The sequence below is a fragment of the Meleagris gallopavo genome, chromosome 6 (assembly GCF_000146605.3).
Source record: "Meleagris gallopavo isolate NT-WF06-2002-E0010 breed Aviagen turkey brand Nicholas breeding stock chromosome 6, Turkey_5.1, whole genome shotgun sequence".
NCBI classification, from domain to species: domain Eukaryota; kingdom Metazoa; phylum Chordata; class Aves; order Galliformes; family Phasianidae; genus Meleagris; species Meleagris gallopavo.
Window position 1 is genome coordinate 13,390,363 of NC_015016.2, and position 17,793 is coordinate 13,408,155.

Here is a 17,793-nt window from a genome sequence, read left to right on the forward strand (position 1 = left end):
GAAGCCCGTCGTGGGCTGCGTCATTAGCCGTGTGACCGGGGAGGTGATCCTGCCCCTCTGCTCTGCGCTGACAGACCTCACCTGCAGCACTGCGTCCGGATATGGAATCCTCAGTACGGGAGGGATGTGGAGCTGTTGGAGTGCATCCTGAGGAGGGCCACAAAAATGACCGAAGGAATGGGGCACCTCTCCTACGAGGACGGGCTGGGAGAGCTGGGGCTGTGCAGCCTGGAGAAGAGAAGGCTGCGGGGAGAGCCGAGAGCGGCCTGTCAGTATCTGCAGGGGGCCGTAAGAAAAAAGGGGGCAGACTCTTTAGCGGGGTCTGCTATGACAGGACAAGGGAAATGGTTTCAAACTAAAAGAGGGGAGGTTATACTGGATTTAGGGATAAAGTTTTTTACAGTAAGGCTGATGAGGCATTGGCACGGGGTGCCCAGAAAGGTGGTGGATGCCCCGTCCCTGGAGACACTCAAGGTCAGGCTGGATGGGGCTCTGAGCACCTGGTGGAGCTGTAGGTGTCCCTGTTCACTGCAGGGGCGTTGGGTCTGTCTGTTGGCCTTTAGGGGTCCCTGCCAACTTAATTCTATGGTTCTAAGTTTGTACTATTTATTTCTTCTTGTATTTCACTTGGGCAATAAAATAATTCAGTATGTTTCAATTTGTCTCCAGGCTTTCTTATTTTCTTTCTTCTTATCATTATTATTCCTATCTTGCTACATTTACAATTCCATGCTTCTCGGGAATGCTTTTATCCAAACAAATTAAATTTTATTGAATGCATTTTTCTTAGTGGGATCCCTTTAATAAGTGTTTGGTGCACTGCTAAATGTGAGACCTTAGCTCTCCTGTGCTGCATTTCTGCACCATGCCACCAATGTGTCCTCTCATCTCACGGAGGCAGCACAGCACATCTCCAGGACAGAGCCACTCAGTGCCAGCAGCATGCAGCAATGCCTGCATCTAGAACTTCTATGGAGTCCAGCACAATCAGAAATGCCTGGATCAGAGGGGAGAGTAGGGCTGAAGAGGAAAGAGGTCACGATCCAAAGGGATTTTTTCAAATACATCAGTTTGAATATTCACTTGAAAGCTTGCTCTTCTTTACAGGGATAAGTGATTTGTTTACTGTCTTCCCAAATTCGATGGTGTTTGCTTAGTTTATTTGTTTGCATATCTGTCTCCAGCGGGTGTGAATTGGCTGTTGGCTTCGCTACCTGGGAGTGCTTAAGGAAGGGTGACAAATCAAACAGTGCAAAGTGTTCCCAGGGACTAACGGAAGGTGCTTCAAAGGATTTGCCTTTGCATTAGGAGATTGGATCTCCAGATACAAGAGTGACTGAGAACCACAGCGTGGGACTTGAGATGAAAGTGAGAAGTCAGGAAAGTTTTTGAGAGAGTGAATAGCCAAGAGTAAGGCAGGATCTTGGTTCTGTCCTGCCCTAACAGCTCCACATCTTGGCTCACCGTGTTCTTGTGTAGAAGATGGTCCTGCCTGTGGAACTGCCTGCAGAGGGGGCTTACATTGTTTCAGGATTCTTGAATGGATGAATGTCACCAAAATGGCATATACAAGTTTTCATGCTAAGTTTCCAATTCCATAAAACTTGTCATGTTTTAGAAGGCAATTGTGAAATCAAAAATAATAACTTAATTGTATGTATATTGGGAGATCTGTAACTCTGTACTCTGCAAACACATACAAATTTCCAGGTCCCTCTAATGTTCAAGTCGCCTGTTTGAATTCTATTCTGTCTCTCTTCACCTCTGTACAGGAACCCTTGTCTGTTCATTCTGAGCAAGCTGTACTTCCTAACAGTACAAGGAGGGAAGCATCCTCCTGGTGCTTGTTGTTGCTCCTTCACACACAGCTGTAGTGTCAGTGGAACACAGGGCCTTGAGGTCTCTGAGCTGCTGGGAGAAATGACATCATGCCCAGCGCACCCTGAAAGCACAACTGAAGCTGGCAGGAGCATTCAGACCTCTGTGCTGCAATAGCTGGGCAAATGAGGAAAGAAAGTCAAAGCAATCTCTGAGTACTGTATCTTTGTTACCAAGGAGGTCTAGAAACTAAAAAACAGAGCACAGTGTTTTGTTGTCGAGTTATCAGTTATCACAATCACTGGGGAAAGCTGTTCGTTCAGAGCTTGTAATAGGTGTGTGGGTGGGTTGGTTTGTTGGCTTTTTTTTTTTTTTTTTTTTGTTGAACAAGAATAACAACATTTTGATATATTTAATTCCAAAAACTGGGCACCTCACATCTTCCTATACAAAGTTTTTTTTATTTTCTCTGCTAAAAAATATCACAGTTAAGGGTGCAGCCACTGTGAAAGACAGTGCTTTGGCCTAATAAGTTCTTCTAATTGTGGATGCAAATCCAGTAGTTAAAATTCCTGCTATTTCTATAGAGTTCTGCAATATCTGAACACATGGTAAGCATAATTTAAATTATATATACACCCTGCAAGAACTAAGAGTCCTTTTTGTGGAGTACAGCTTTCAATCTGACTTCTCAGTCAGCGCAGGACTTAATTTATGCTCTAGTTTGTAGTATTGAGGCAAAGCAGCATGTTTTCTGCATCCTCCTGGATGGTGCAGGCTTGGAAAGATATTTATTCATAGGAGGGGGTCTAAGGCAGTGGTTGTTCAGTTTGTCTCTGGCGACATAATTTGTGGTGTGTTTCAGCTGCCTGAATAGGCATAATGTTGTTGAAATGTTAGGTCTGCTACGCTTCACCTGAAATTTATTTGCATCATCTGAAGACAAAAGTTATCATAGCTCGAGAATTCTGCTGGAATATAGATGCTTGAAAACCACAGCGTCTTGGAATATCATCAGCTGATGATTATTACAAGCTGTTTTTGCCAACATAATGTAAGCTGAATATATATTATTAAATAAAAACAATCAGTTCCCTGTTTGTATGCCTACACCTTATTCATGTCTGTGAAATGAAGTTTCCCATCCTATCCTGAGTATTCTGGATTCAATGGCGTTCACTTAGTTGAATCAATTTAGAATTACAATGGAAAATGACTCAGTGAATAGTTTCTTGTTTCATTTCTGGTTTGTGGAGATTTATTTTTTTTTCTGATTTATATAGGTTAAACTTTATTTTCACTTCCATATATTTTCTTGGAATTTCAGTTCCTAACATTTACTTTTTAATGGATTATATATATATATTTTTAAAAAATATGCTTTTCATCTTCTAAAGCAATTGCATTTGAAAGATTTACTAGAAAGATGACCTAGAAATGTGCAGCTCAACTACAGCTAGCTGAGGAACTAATCTTGAATAAAAAGTGAATTTCTGAGATATCAACATGTGGTTTTAATGCCTTCCCAGATGGTCCCTTGATTTCCAGTTTTGCTTTCAAGTGAATCTACTACATTTTGAAGGTGTACAGTACAGGTTGGAGGCTAACCTGCTGGAGTAGCTCTGCAGAGAAGGACCTGGGGGTCCTGGTGGCCAACAGGTTGGCCATGAGCAGCACTGTGCCCTGTGGCCAAGAAGGCCAATTGGGTCCTGGAGTGACCACAGTTCTGTGGTTCTGCAATTCTGATAACTCTGGGATGTTATGCAGTCTACAAAAAAAAAAAGCAAAAAAAATGTTAACGCCAACTGAAATTTGCACACTCATTTAACCTGCAGTTTGTATATACTTATAATGAGAAATCATCTTTTTGTACTCTTCTCATCTTCTATTTTTGATTATTTGTATACCATATTTTATTTATTCATTTAAAGCTTGAAGCTGTGACTGCTAATAAATTATCCTGTCTTGCACAACTTGAAAAGACTGATCCTGCTTGAGAGATGTAAGGATGTAAGCTGCCACCAAACATCAGTGTGTATGCAGCTATACACAGCTATAATGACTTGCATGCATGTGACTGGCTTTTCAGAAATCATCCTTGTTCAGAGGTGTTTGTGAAGATCACAAAGGCCTTCAAGACCATTTTGTTTCTCTCACTCTACTTTTGCTCTATTTGTTGCCTGCTGTTATTCTCTCATAAGCAATTAACCTGTGCTGTTACTTATGTCAGGTTGGTATGCTGTGTAAAGTAAATGCATGAAAACAAATCTAGGGCCTCCAGGTTAATTTTCCTACGCTAACGTTAACTTCAGTTGTTACCTTTGTTTTAGAGCTTTCACACAATTAAATCATATTTTAGAAGAGGAAGAAATTTGGAAGGGCCATTCCATACTTTTCATCCAAAAGGCACGTCGTGTGTGTTCTCCATGAAATGGGAATGCCAGTTTGGGTACAAGTGTTAGATTTCAAGCAGTTGTGGTGATTGTTTTTTGTTTGCTTTTGAAGTACCTGGAACCTCAGATGAGAACATCCCCATCTGTGCTTCCTTTTCTACAACTAAATGCAGTAGTAAAATATTGTATCAAAATATTATTTTTGTTTTAAATTTGTGATTGATCAAATTACAGTTGTAGTGCAGTTGCATTACCCACTTTTATTAGTAGCACATTTTCCATTCATCTTTGTTTATGATGACGCTGCAGAAGTGTCCTTATCCATTATATTATCTAATTAAACACTAATGTGTTGTGAATATTCTTCCATATGGTTCACGTTTATTTCCTTCTGTAACATGCTCTCTGTTTCTGATTTAGTTCTGCTCCCCACCCCTCGTGCAGTTTGCTGCCTCACAGGTTTGTGCGATTGCTCATTTGGCTCTCGTGTGGAGCTATCTTGTTCATTTTGCTATCTGTACAGCTGGCTCACTCTGCCCTTTAAATCCCAAGTTAAACATTCGTTTCTTAATTATATTAGCGTATACTCTTCTCACTTATATATATATACACTTTTTTTAATTGTAGCATTGTAGGGTTGAATGCTATTCATTTGTTACGTCTTGTTTGTCGTTTGTTTTTTTCTCACTGCAAAGCTTGCAGTACTTCTGCAGGGATTGTTTACCAATACATGCAGGAAAGCTGTTGTTTTGGAGCTGTAATGGTTTTGGAGCTTGCAACATGTGTTCTGAATATACAGAATTAACATAAAGGAAACCAAAAAAGAATTTATAGTTAGTCTACTAAATAAAGCAAATAAATATAAGTAGAAGTCTAATTTTGCTTACAAGTTCTCAGCAAATTGTCATTCAATATCATAAGAAGAAATGCAGAGACTATAGTAGTTTCTCTCTGAAGTGTGAGCTGAAACATCAGTGAGCTCAACTTAATTGGTCCGATTCTCATATTTGGTAACATAAGGGTCAGTCTGGTAGATACAAACATATGGTGTTACTATGGACAGTATTCTAATTGAAAGTAAAATGCACAGGTTAAATTTTTGGCACTTCAGAGCTGTGTAAAACCTAGTGTAAATATATCGGAAGTTAGTTTACTGGAGCTGGGAGTAGCAAGGATGATCATGTGCTGATAAGGAATTGGAAAGCAATTATAGTTCTCCTGTGTTATGCATATCAGGAATTTTTTTTGTTGCAAAATCAAACAAACACAGAAAAAGTAGTTCAGATCCATGCAGATAATTATGTTTTTTTCCTCTTGGAAATAAAAAGCTCAAAGATTTTAAATGGGATCAAACTGAAAACATTTTTTTAACCCTAGTATTAAAAGCTTAGAGCACCCAGAGGTGGTCCTGTGGTTTCCAAGACCCCAGTGTTTTGAAAATTCCCTCTATCAAGCTCCTTCCTATTGGGAAGGTTTGAACGGAAATGTCCGTGGCGGGCAGTACCCTTTGTCACTGGCCTGAGGTATTCTGAAGAACTCTTGTACTCTCATATAAGTGTGGTCTGACAGTGTAAGAGCAGGAAGGACAAGAGAAGTACTATGAAATACCCTCTGCTCCTCTCACCCCTTAGGTGAATGTTCTGGCCACAAGGCTATAAAATAATCTTTCTCCAGTTCAATGACTATTTTAAATTATGATATAGAAAACAAATAGCATTCATTGTCTAAGGCAGGTGAATGAGCTTATGAGTGTTGATGATTCACCTTTCTTTGATGAGAGGATAGAATCGAACCTTGGGTTTTAATATTCTGGAGGAACTCAGCGACTACTGTGCTTCCAGAAAGATGAATTACAACCAGCATTTCCAAGGCATCTTCTGCATGCCCCAAACCAGGTGGAGACAGGTAGAGAAAAACCTATCTTGAAGCTCTGCAGGTGCTCTGCAGGTTAGGTCAGGTGAAGAGCTAAGAAGGTGCAGGATGCTTGGGGGGGGAGATCTTACCAATGTCCATAAATACTGGAGGGGAGGATGCAAAGTGAACGGAGCCAGACTCTTTCCAGTGGTGCCTAGAATCAGGACAAGAGGCAATGGGACAAAGGAACAAGAGAAACACCAGGAAGCACTTCTGTGCTGTGGGGGTGACAGAGCTCTGGCACAGGCTGCCTAGAGGTTGTGGAGTCCGCTGCTTGGAGACCTTCAGAAACCACCTGGCCGTGGCCCTTGGCCTGCTGCTCCACGTGTCCCTGCTGGAGTAGGGATGGGGCCAGATGGGCACAGAGGTGCATCCCAAACTCAGCCCTTTTGTGGTTCTGTGGTCACAGAGAGCTTTAGATTTAGGTGCTTGCAAGATCTTGCTTTTGACCATTGTTTTGACCATTGCAAATACAAAAGCTGTCTGGAGTAATAAAAATTATTTTATTATGTCTTTTAGGTAATTTTATTTCTATTTAAAAGATTAATTACCTGTTTCAGTAGCTGTTGGTAGGCATTCATTGAAGCAGTTGATTTCTGCCGGTGATGACTAATTCACATATAGTATTGACAGTAGGTGATCATGTGTGGGACTTACCTGCCGCCAGCTCAGATATAAAGCCCGCTGCAATCACTTCAGTCTGCCTTTGGGGCTGGTAGGGATCTTGTCAGCAGAGCATGAGGTGCCTACAACTGCATACCTTGCAGGCATCTCACGTAGGTTCTCCTGTTCTTGACATCAGTCCAGTCATTGTGATGGGTTTTCCTGCCATGACATTATTGAGGTTTATGGAGATGACTTCATCTCTCTGTGTCATTAAGTTAGCTCCAACTTTTACTCTCAGTGTTGTAGGGTAAAAAGTCCTGCAATTTGTTGCCTTGCTTGCAACTAGTATCATTTTTGCATAGTATCTTTAAATGCTGTTCCCTGATAAGGCCGTATATCTGTGGATTTTTATCTCGTATCATGTATCACACAATACCAAAGGCAACAAAAGCATTTGTTATGCCTTTAAAAATGTTCTTGTTTTTAATATTTGCAATCCATTCGAGTCTTAATAAAACATTTGGGCAATCTTTGCAAAGAGAGGTTAACTGTGAAAACCTTTTCCCACAAAGATGTATAATTAAAAACTTGATGTTTGTTCCTGCAGCCAGATGTGCTTGTATTTTGGATTCATCATTGTAGCATCTTGACAAGGAGGATATAAGAGATTTGCTTGGTTATTATTAATAATGCTACTTCAGTGCCATGCCATTTATTCTGAATAATGACAAGAATTTCATGGGATTAATTGCCAATTTTACAAGCAAGATTAATTGGCAAAATAAAAAAGCTCTTCACTACAATAGCACTTTTCACCTTGAATGCAGGACTACTATACTTGTGTGTTTAACCTTAGACTGTTTTATCTTTAGTTGATGATTGTTTTGCAAAGACTGCTCTGCTCCTAAATAGTATTTATAGGTTCTCTGACATTTTTAGTCAGAGAACAAACGTTGTTTGTTGCTTAAATGTTACTTCCAGAAGGTCTGAAAAATATTTGCAATTACTGTTAATTCGTCTGATGCGAAAAAACAACTTATAGGCAACTGTTTTTCAGAGTTTGTTCTGAGGCATTTTAACTACAATGTAGTCTCAGTCTGAGTCAATCAGAATCAGTCAAATTTTCTCTTTAATGGAGATGCACTACATTAGTTTTGGAGCCTCTGAAAATGCATTTGAAGGACATAAACATTGCTTGGGTCTCCATTCTTCTCAAAAAGATGCATACTGATATGAATCCTAAAGAAACATTTTTGGTGCTCTGTTCACAGTCACTTTCCTGTGCTATAGTGATGGATTACCTGCTCTGTTGACTTGGGTAAGATTGGAGAATAAAAAAAACAGGCAAACCTATCCACTGCTGTGACAACCTAGACTGAAGTGCAAATTCTGCAAACAGGCCATTCTTCATGAGCAGAAGAAAATACTAAATGATACCCAGCCAGCCAGGGATCACCAAATGTGCCAGAGCAAAACCCATAGCTGAACTGAAAAGGGAACATTATGTAAGTTCTGCTGTGCTTTCTTTTTCTTGCTGCTCACTGATATTTCTTATGTCCTACCACACAAAAGCTCAGTGTGCCTCTCCTGCACTGGCTTTTCCTGCATTTCAGGGCATTAAATAATACACAGAGCAATTTCACATAACATTTGTAGCGTATATCTGTCATTGCATAGCATACACTTGTATACATACGCATGCATAAAGCTATTTTTAAAGATTAGGAAGGTCACAAAGTCATGGGCTTGGCCTAGATTCCTGATCCCTTGGTTATGCCTGTGGCTGTCCCCCTCATCCCTCCCCAGGAGATTCCTGCTGCTGTGGCTGCTGTCAGATCCCGGTGTGTCAGCAAACTGTGAGCAGTGGCTCAGCTAAGAAGTACTGTGCTGGACCAGCAGCTGCAGGCTCAGTCTTTCTCCCATTTATTTAAAGGGACTGAAGAGGTTACCATGTCCAGTTGTATGACCAGTGTTATTCTCAGCTGCTACGGCTATATCCAGCACGGATGACAGCTTCACAGAAAGGAAATATTAATGATTCTCTTTTCAGTCAGTTCCAATTCCATAATCATGGTAACGTTACCCCATCTCATTCTGTGCTTTGAGAAGATGTGTACTCAGTGATTTATTAGTTTTTCTTTCCTCTTTATTCAAAATCCAAGCCATACAGCTTATGCAAATCCCTACTGTGAAGTCAACAAAGAATTTCCATGGCAGACAGTTTCAGCTGGATGAAAGTTGAAGTTTGACTTAATTTTTTACTTAATTGACATACAGTATACAGAACGTCATACATCATGTCAGACACTTTCAGTTCATCAGAGCTGACTTCCCAAATGCTTTGAGAGACTAACCAAGATCACAACATGGGAAATTCCTTAACCAAGAAAAGTATTTGAGGATTCATTTGGACTTTCTTGTTCCAACAGCATCTACTAAAAATATATTTACCAGCTAGGAGTAGAAATCTCTGCTTCTCTGTGGGGGAGTGATATGGGGAGATAGGTAACAAGTACTCCAAGTACTTTTTATGCCACTTTCCTGCTGGGAAAAGATTCAGATTTCTTCAAACCATTTGCTCTTCCTCATCAGAGTCTTCACAAACTCATCAGAAAGTTCTTTCTCTCTCAATTAAAAGAATGTCAAAGATGCTTAATTTCCCCTTTGCAGTCCTACTCACATCTAAATCTGCATTTGACATTTCATGCTACGCCCAGTTCCAACAGATGTAGGCTCTGCATCCGTACAATTAGGTACTGTGCTAAGTGATATCTAATTATAGGAGATGTCTCCTTGAGCCATATGGCTTTCCCTGTATTTTCCTAGATGGTGTATGAAAGGTAAATGTGTTTCGTTACAGAGATCCACCATTTTCGAGAAGTCATGGGAAGGGTCATGCTTTGCTGAGAGGATCCAGTGCTCCTTGGACAGTGTGGCCAGACCATATAGAACACTTCCTCCCAGCTGTAAATATGAGCTCAAAAAGAAAACATAGGGATTAATTAATATCTGGACATTGATCTGGAGCCTGAGAATAAATGTTACAGGATGATACGCTGCAATCATTTCTGTATCTTTCCCAATTAGAAACAGTACTCTTCAATTTTTGAATTAGTATTCATTTCACTGCAAGAGACCTCTCTTCTGTTACCTGGCCACCTGGGATCCTTTTATAAGAAAAACATCATTCCAGTATTAGAAGGAATATTTCAACTTGCCATATTTAATCAGGACATATTGAAGCAAGATGTGAAGTACTATCAGCTAAAAGCTAAACTCCTGTCTTAGATGCTAAGTGAGTGTAACCTTCCTGTCTGAAGAGAGCCAAAGAGTTTAAGAAATTACTGGCTTAGTGCTATGCACAAAATAATGAGTAGCAATTTAACAATAAAATAATTAAACATTAAACACAATAAGAATAACCCACAAAGCTTAAGATCAGTTAAGATATTAAAATATCTTAATATCTTAAGGGTTAAGGTTCGTGCAGAAGAGTGTCAGGTTTGTTTGCATGCCTCCCCCGTTTGGGATTAGATCACATTCCCCAAGGCTGAAGGCAATCTCCTTGTTATCATTTTCCATTATGAAATTTTCAGTGCTGCTCTGTCAGGCTGCAACCATGTCTTTACTGAGCAGCAGACGTGCAGCTGACTGTCAGCTGCTCTGCGTGCAAGCAGTTCAGCCATCACTGGGAGCATTGCCTGCCCACCCAATGGTGCTGTTATCCATCCGATCCTGGAGCAGGAATTTGCAGGGGCACCTAAGGAGGAGGAGGATGAGGCTGTTCCCTGACAGCTCTCTGAAATGGACTCAGGGAGTGTTTGGCCAGTGCCTCACTACATTTTGCTGAGTCAAGTCGGCATTAAAGTGAATACAAGTTCTCCCCTGGGAGTCCTAACTACAGCTGAGGACGTGAGGAAGTTAAGGAGGAAAGGTTTCAGAGCCTTGGAGTGCTTTCAGAACCTTTTATTTTATTTTATTTTATCTTATTTTATTTTATTTTATTTATTATTTTTTTTTTTTAACTAGCCAGGAAAAATGAAAGGCGAGATCCATGATCCATGATACCTGAAAACTGTTCTTGCACCCATATGCAGGTTCATTCCAATTGATTTCATCTGGAGGATCCCTACTGGAGAAGGAATTTTGGAGTGACCTGTTATCCACTACACAGTCTACCCAGAGCTGTCCGTAGTAAGCATTACTATGAAACTTGCCAGTATCAGTGCTGTGTCTCTTCCAGACCCAGCCACTGGTGAGCAGCCTCCATTTCTCCATGCTTGAATTGGTTGTGCATGGCATCTGGCAGGTTTCTTTCCGTGCATTTGGTATTTAGTAGTATTTTATATCATTACGAGAGTGTTTCAATGCAACTTGGTGGGAGCAACCGGTCTGTAGTTCATTCATCTCAGGGCAGTAGAAAGTAAAATGTTGTTTCTTGGAGGGACAGAGCTGAAAGGAATCTGTCCCCCGAAGCTCAGTGCAGAGCACGGAGCAGCCGTGGGGATGGAAGGAGGGCTGCTGGAAGGCGGTGTCACGGGCACAGCCTGCAGAGCTGCTCGGAAAAAGACTCGCGACAAAAAGCCGACGAGAGAATAAAAACGGGCTCTGGGAAAGAAGTCCAGCGAATGAAGTCTGTTGGCGAAGCTGTGGCTAAGAACAGGCTTCAATGGCAACACTGTAGCTGCCTTCTAGTGTCTCATTCCTAATCCCCGTGACTTAACGTGGGAGCCTCGGCGACCCCTCTGCTACCGGCACGGCGCAGGTCGGAGAAACGACCCATTATCGTGCTATCGAGCAGAACAAAGCCGCCAGATCCGATTGGAAGCCCTGCAGAGCATCAGGCGATGGATAGGGATGCTCCTCCATCAGGAAGAGCCTCGGGGCAGGACGGCTTTCTGTCGGGGAGGAAAGGTCAGACTTCAGTCAGCGTTAGTGCCTTGAGAGCCCTTGGTTGGTTTTGCTTTGCTTTCGTCCTCTATAGCTTTAAATATCTTTCATTTATCTACCTAAGTGGCCTAGAATGAAGTGTTTTGGCATAATGAAGCACAAGTATAGAACAAGAGAATTTCGAACTATTTTAACTGGTAATCATCCCCAGGATTTCTGAGTAAAAGTCTTTGGTATACGGTTAGAAAAAAAAAGAAGAAGAAGAAGATGAAGAAAAAAAAAAAAAGACAATACTATCTGTGGTGACATCAGTGAGACTCTCCAGAAAATTCTCTGAAAATGAGCCTTGCCCTGAATTTGTTGAAGAGAAGGTCCAGCTGAGCACGATCTCCGCTTTCTGTCCCAAGCTGGCTTGCTTTCTGCCATTTTTTACACTTCATTTTTTGCCCGTCCTTTTCAGTTATAACTAATCTCCCCGGGTGGTGATTCCAGCACTGCTGCAGAACCCATCGTACTGCACATGCCATAATAAAAACATGGCACAACAATTTATATTTAACAAGGAAAAGAGAATAGAAAACGGTACAATGAATAGAATAGAGCACTGACTTGGTATTTCCTGACTTCAGCGGACCCTCCAAAATAAGAATGCATTAATAGAATTACACTTAGCTTTCTGCTTTTAAAAGGAAAATATTTGAAAGCAAAAGTCTTTTCATCTTCCAAGTTCTTCTGGCTCTGTATGTGAGATAGTGGAAATAACACAGGGCTGTGTAACCACAGCAAACAAGTGGGATGGGAATCCTGTAGCTGCTCGCTGGCCCGGCAGAGAAGAGCAGCCTGCATTTTGGATTTAAGAGGTGGAACTTTTTTTCCCCCTAAACTCCATTCATTTCTATGGATGAAAATAAATAAATGTATTCTGTTGTAGACAGAACCGGTGGTGACCTATAATTAAGAATGTCTGATATTTCCATTACAAGAGGCAGCTTTTAGTTGGCTATAATTTCAGCTGGTAGTTGTTTTAAGTTTTAACTGTTTAGGCAGAAGACTTCTTCTCTGGATATCTCTTCCAATCTGATTTTTTGGGGGAGATCTACAGTAGAGAATGAGTGACAAATGTGGGTAATGGTTCATCAGTGTCTATAAAGCAACTAAGCAAAAAGACACTGTGAACTATACAGAAGCTCTGAACATCTTGCTTAAAATTTGGCAATGTCACCCGCCTATTGGGATGTTTCTTCTTTCTGTGAAAAATCTCAGCTGATACACTGGCAGTAGAAATTTGTTAAAATTTAGCACATGAATGTGTAAAGAATAAAAGTCACCAACTCTGAGCATGCTCCAAAGCAGGGACAGAATTAGCCTGCTGAGGAACACTTGATTGATCCACCAGCAAAAATGCTGAAAGGCAGCAGAAATATGTGCATATTTAACCTCCCAGCAATTTTAACTTTAGTGGGGCTTAGCTGATGGAATGTGTAAAGTTATTTTGCTTCCCTGTTTTACGAGTAAAATTCCCTAATATAGACAAGATTGCAGAGGTGCAGACTTCTCTCTTTTATAAATGAACTTAGTCCTTAACATCACTGTAAAAATAAAAACTGGGCTGACTCACCACCTCCTTCCTAGGTGTTTTTCCAGAAGGCACTACCAAATGCTCTTTGGGTACTGGAGTTTTTAACCAATCTATAAAGATATCTATGATGTGTAAATATGATGATATTTTTTGAACTCTGTCAGTGGAAATCAATTGTTATCTGTATATGGTCTTAACTCCATTCTCCATCAGCTCTGAGTTCAGTATATGACACTCAGTAGGGCTGTCACTGGCGTGCTGCTGCTAGAGACCCTGGTTCTGGGTCTTCAGAGCTCCACCATTCCAAAAATCCCCTCTGTTCTCACTTGGGCACACATCCTCCTTTTGCTGTCATCGCTATAATCTTGTGATAAAAAAGGGGTAGATTCCATGCTGCTACTGTTCAATGACCTTATTACTATTTGCAGGAAAAGTGGCAATCTTCTTTCTATGCAAAGAGAGCAACTGTGGCTATTTACCCTTGCAGGTTGCTCTGTAAGGCAGTCACTGCTGGCACTGCTCCTGTGTGAGTATTTGGAGATAAGTTCACAAACCAGCAGGTTACAAATGAGAAAAGCTACTGCCTGGTGGACAGCCTAACAGAATCATTGGAAGTACAACTGGAGAGTTTGGTGGTGTGGGGTCAGGCCCTGGAGGTGTTGCCTTCCCTTAACTGCAAGCTCAGCAAGCCCTCTCCTGCGTGAGATCAAGGCAAGCACATGTCCTCGATGCTCCTTGGACCTAGAGAGCATGGAGGGAACGCATAACAGCACTTGGTCATGAGTGCTGCAAGCTGGGAGCCCAGACACTGCACAGCCTCAAAGCCTTTTGGAAGCCTTTGATAAAGTTAAACTGCCGCAATGACAGTGAATATTCAGCTGGTTTGCCATGCATTGAAATCATCCCTCCCACATAAGATACAAACAAAAAATGTGAAGCAGGGCTTTTTAACACATTTCTGCAAATTTCTATTTGTCTACAGGCTAAAGATATAATACTGATGTTCGGTAATTGAAAATCACAGAGGCCATGGTGCTTTTGTGTTCTAACAGCTAAGTAAGGTTTTTGTCTACCACTCATGTTTATCTACCTACTACACATCCTATTATTTGGGTTAAAGGGAAAAAAATGTGCTGGCATGATTTCTTCCATCTGTTCCATAACCTCTGATATTGAGCTTCTAAAAAGCTCAAAGCAGACTAAACAGGTCATAGTCAAAACAGTAAGGTTGCTTTTCATGCACTCTTAAAATCAGATGTTTTAATTATATCTTTTAGCTCATTTTCTAATTAGAAGACAGGTTCACAATGTGGTATCTATCTTCTTCCATTTGAATCAATAAACAGAGAAGTCATGAGAAAGGGACCTCTTCCCTTCAGGGAGTCTTTTCTTGTTAATGTTGACTCAGGTTGTTCATGCTTATTCTAGTCTCCTTTCCTCTTCTGCCCACTTCCCACTCTTTTCTCTTTCAGTTCCCCCTCTTGTTTCCCAGACATGCTGCTGTACACATAGTGTGTACACATTTGTTCTGCATATTTACCTGCTGTGTTGTGAAGGCATTGCATTCTTCAGCCTGCATTGGGAACTCAGCTTTCTAACCAGGCCGAGTACGCTTTTTTACCCTACGGAGATTTCAAGCGTGAGTTTCCTGAAAGAGAAACAACAGGAACACTTTGGTTACAAGTAACGCAGGCTGCACTTCTAAGTAACTGTGAGATCTGTTTGAAATGTTGGGGAGGGTTTGCCTTTCACCCTAAAATCACGAAGCTGAGAAATTTGTACTTTACATGTTTGCAACTTGCTGAAATTGAGATAAGTTACCAAACAGTCACACTACTCTGGCTTGCTCTCTGGTTTGGACAGTAAAATTGTTTTATATGGCTTTTATGGTTAGTTGGGTCTGTCTGCTGCAAAGATTTAACATGTGTATTTACCTTTATTTTGGTTAGCTGTCTGTGCAAAGACTTTTAGATGTGGCACCCTGATTAGTTTCTTCCTTGCTGAAAAAGACCGCTGTAAATTTCAATAAGGAAACAGAAAAGTCCCTCATGATTTTTTAAGGAACCTTTTAAAACAATAATTTGAGGATGTACTATTTAAAGTGAATTGCATCAGATACTGGGTTATTTTGAAATAAAAAAGACTGTCCAAACAAGATTGGTTTGCTTTTGTGTCTTCAAGCTTTCTACTGCATGCTAACAAATTCAGAAATTATTTTCAATGGAGAAAATCATCAGAAACTGAAAAGCAGCTAAATGCTGTGGGGTCCAATGGCTGCAATTCCTGCTCATGAGGGATATATTGGGTTCCTACAGGCTGCAGACACATCTTGCTTGTACTCTATATTGCTCCTGTGCACCAGCTGTGAAAGGCTTCTCCTGTGATCTAGAAATAAATAATCATTAGTTAAAACAAATACCATAAAAGGACGTTTTCAAATTTGGGGGACATTACCTATCTTCAAATCTCTTCACTGTACCTCCATTAAAGTAATGATCGTGACCCAAATACAGACCGTCCTTTTCAAGGCCAGATGTGGTACATTATGTAATACCTTTTTAGGGTGATTGCTGGAGCTTGGAGTAAAGGAAAACGAACGTATTGCAGATATTGTTCCAAAGAGCAAATGTCATAAAAAACGTTATAAAACTCAAAGCCTTGAGCAAAAATTCTACCAAATAGAACTTGCACTGAGCCCTGCCTGCATACAAACTGAGATCTCCATTAAGGTACAAGCCAGCCACAGGCTCCGGAGATTGCAGTAAAACAAGAGCCCAAACGCACATCCCTCCACCAGCACGCCTCACACATACAAAGCACCGTAACTCCTAAAAGCTCCTTCCTCCAGGCACAACACATTTCTGAGTTAAATGTACCACAGTAGAAATCTTCTCCATATGCTTTTCAAAACACTATTAAATAAAAACCATCCAAGCAAGCAGTTGTTGATACGTATGTGCAACAGGCTTCCCAGAAATTCTTTGTAAATAGGACATCAATGTTTTCCACTGTGCGTGGGGAGGAAATCTGCTGAGTTCAGAGTGCTGTAATCAAATCCACATTGCAAAGTCACAAATAAAAAACAAAGGACGGCCCCTGCCTCTTTTTTGTGTTGTGGACGCTTCATTTTCTCTGCTGGTTAGATCTCCCGCTCCCGGCACCTACCTGCCCCATGCCTCCCTCGGGTACTTCTCTTCCCCACTCATCACAGCCAGTGCTGGGACAGCATGCTTCTGTCTGAAGCTCTGCACGGCAGGGATTACACGCAGAGGGCTCTGGGAGACTAGTGTCCATACAGAGCACAGGTACACCAGGAAGAAGACTTGGAGCACCTCCTTTAAGTGTCTAAACATGTATAGGGGGTATATCACTATAGTCATTAAGCTCAGTAGGCTTGGGGCATATTTCTTCTCTTTCAAACCTGTTTCCTCTTAGAAGAGATTTTTTTCCATCTCAGGCACTCTGTAGCAAGAGCAAAAATAGGAACCCAATTACGCTGGGCTCCTTGCAGGGAAGTGAGAGCGGGTGAGGACATGGGGCGTTGCGCCGCAGCTCTGCCCTGGGCACAACCTGTGCAGGAACTCGCAGTCCCCGATGAAAAACATGACCTTTAGTGATGTGTTTGTTCTGGGAAGCAAATGGAGAGCAGCAGAAATCTGCAGGAGCAGCAGGAAAGGCTGAGTCTGAGCTTCCTCTTTCCTTATGGGTTAAGGCTTGGGGTGCTTCTATTTGGTGCACTTTTTGCCGCCACCTCTTAGAGCCATCATGCAGGAGAGGGTATGTGGTTTCTCCTAAGGCTATTTAAAAAAAACCTGCTTCCCATTGGAAGTGGGGCTTGGTAGAAAATGGGAAGAATTCATAGGCTTTGGACATGCTGTAGGACAGAAGACTGGCTTTATTTAGCAGGCTCTTAATCTCATAAAGCAAGACACTCATAATAGAAACTGCTTAACATCGCAGTCTTCCTCTGCACCTGTCCCAATTTGACTTTGTCTGAATATGACAGACACGCATAACTAAAGGATTTCAGGTGAGGTGCATAGGGCCTTGTAGAAAGGTCCTACTTCTCCCTTTTCTTTGTCAGTACTTTATTGTCCCCGTGATCATTTTTGTCATTTATAGGATCACACTGTCTGGTGGGCTACAGTAATCCTGCCATCAATCAATGTACTGGTGTTCATCTCCTTCCTCCGTTGTTTCCTCTTCCTCCTTGTTGTGCTCAAAGATCCTAATCTCACACTTACTGCTGATAAGTTCCAGCTCATTTCTATTTCTTAGCTCACTCTTTCTGATTCTGAAAAGACATGCTATCCTGATGATGCAGTCTTATCCTCATTAATATATTCTTGAAACTGCTCTTTTACATAAAATAATAATGTAAAACTCAAAATAGAATTAGGAAAATCATGAGAACTTGGTTGCTTTATTTTATTTTATTTTATTTTATTTTATTTTATTTTATTTTATTTTTTTGAGGGAGTTGCGTCAATTCATATAATGTGAGATAGTGTGTGTCTGCACACTGCACTGGGGGTTGTAGGCTTGTGAAGCCAGCAATGTGAACAGGCTCTGCAGCTCACAGGAAGTCACTGT

The 17,793-nt window shown here is 41.1% G+C and overlaps 1 long non-coding RNA gene across 1 annotated transcript; it reads right to left on the bottom strand.

The window, feature by feature from the left end:
- Window positions 1-10,751: 10,751 nt before the first annotated feature.
- LOC104911369 lies at window positions 10,752-17,576 on the bottom strand. Its single transcript, XR_793872.3, has 3 exons — window positions 16,366-17,576; window positions 14,741-14,848; window positions 10,752-11,629 (listed from the first exon to the last, which is right to left on the bottom strand). It is a non-coding gene; the product is annotated as an uncharacterized LOC104911369 (long non-coding RNA).
- Between the last annotated feature and the right edge of the window lie 217 nt (window positions 17,577-17,793).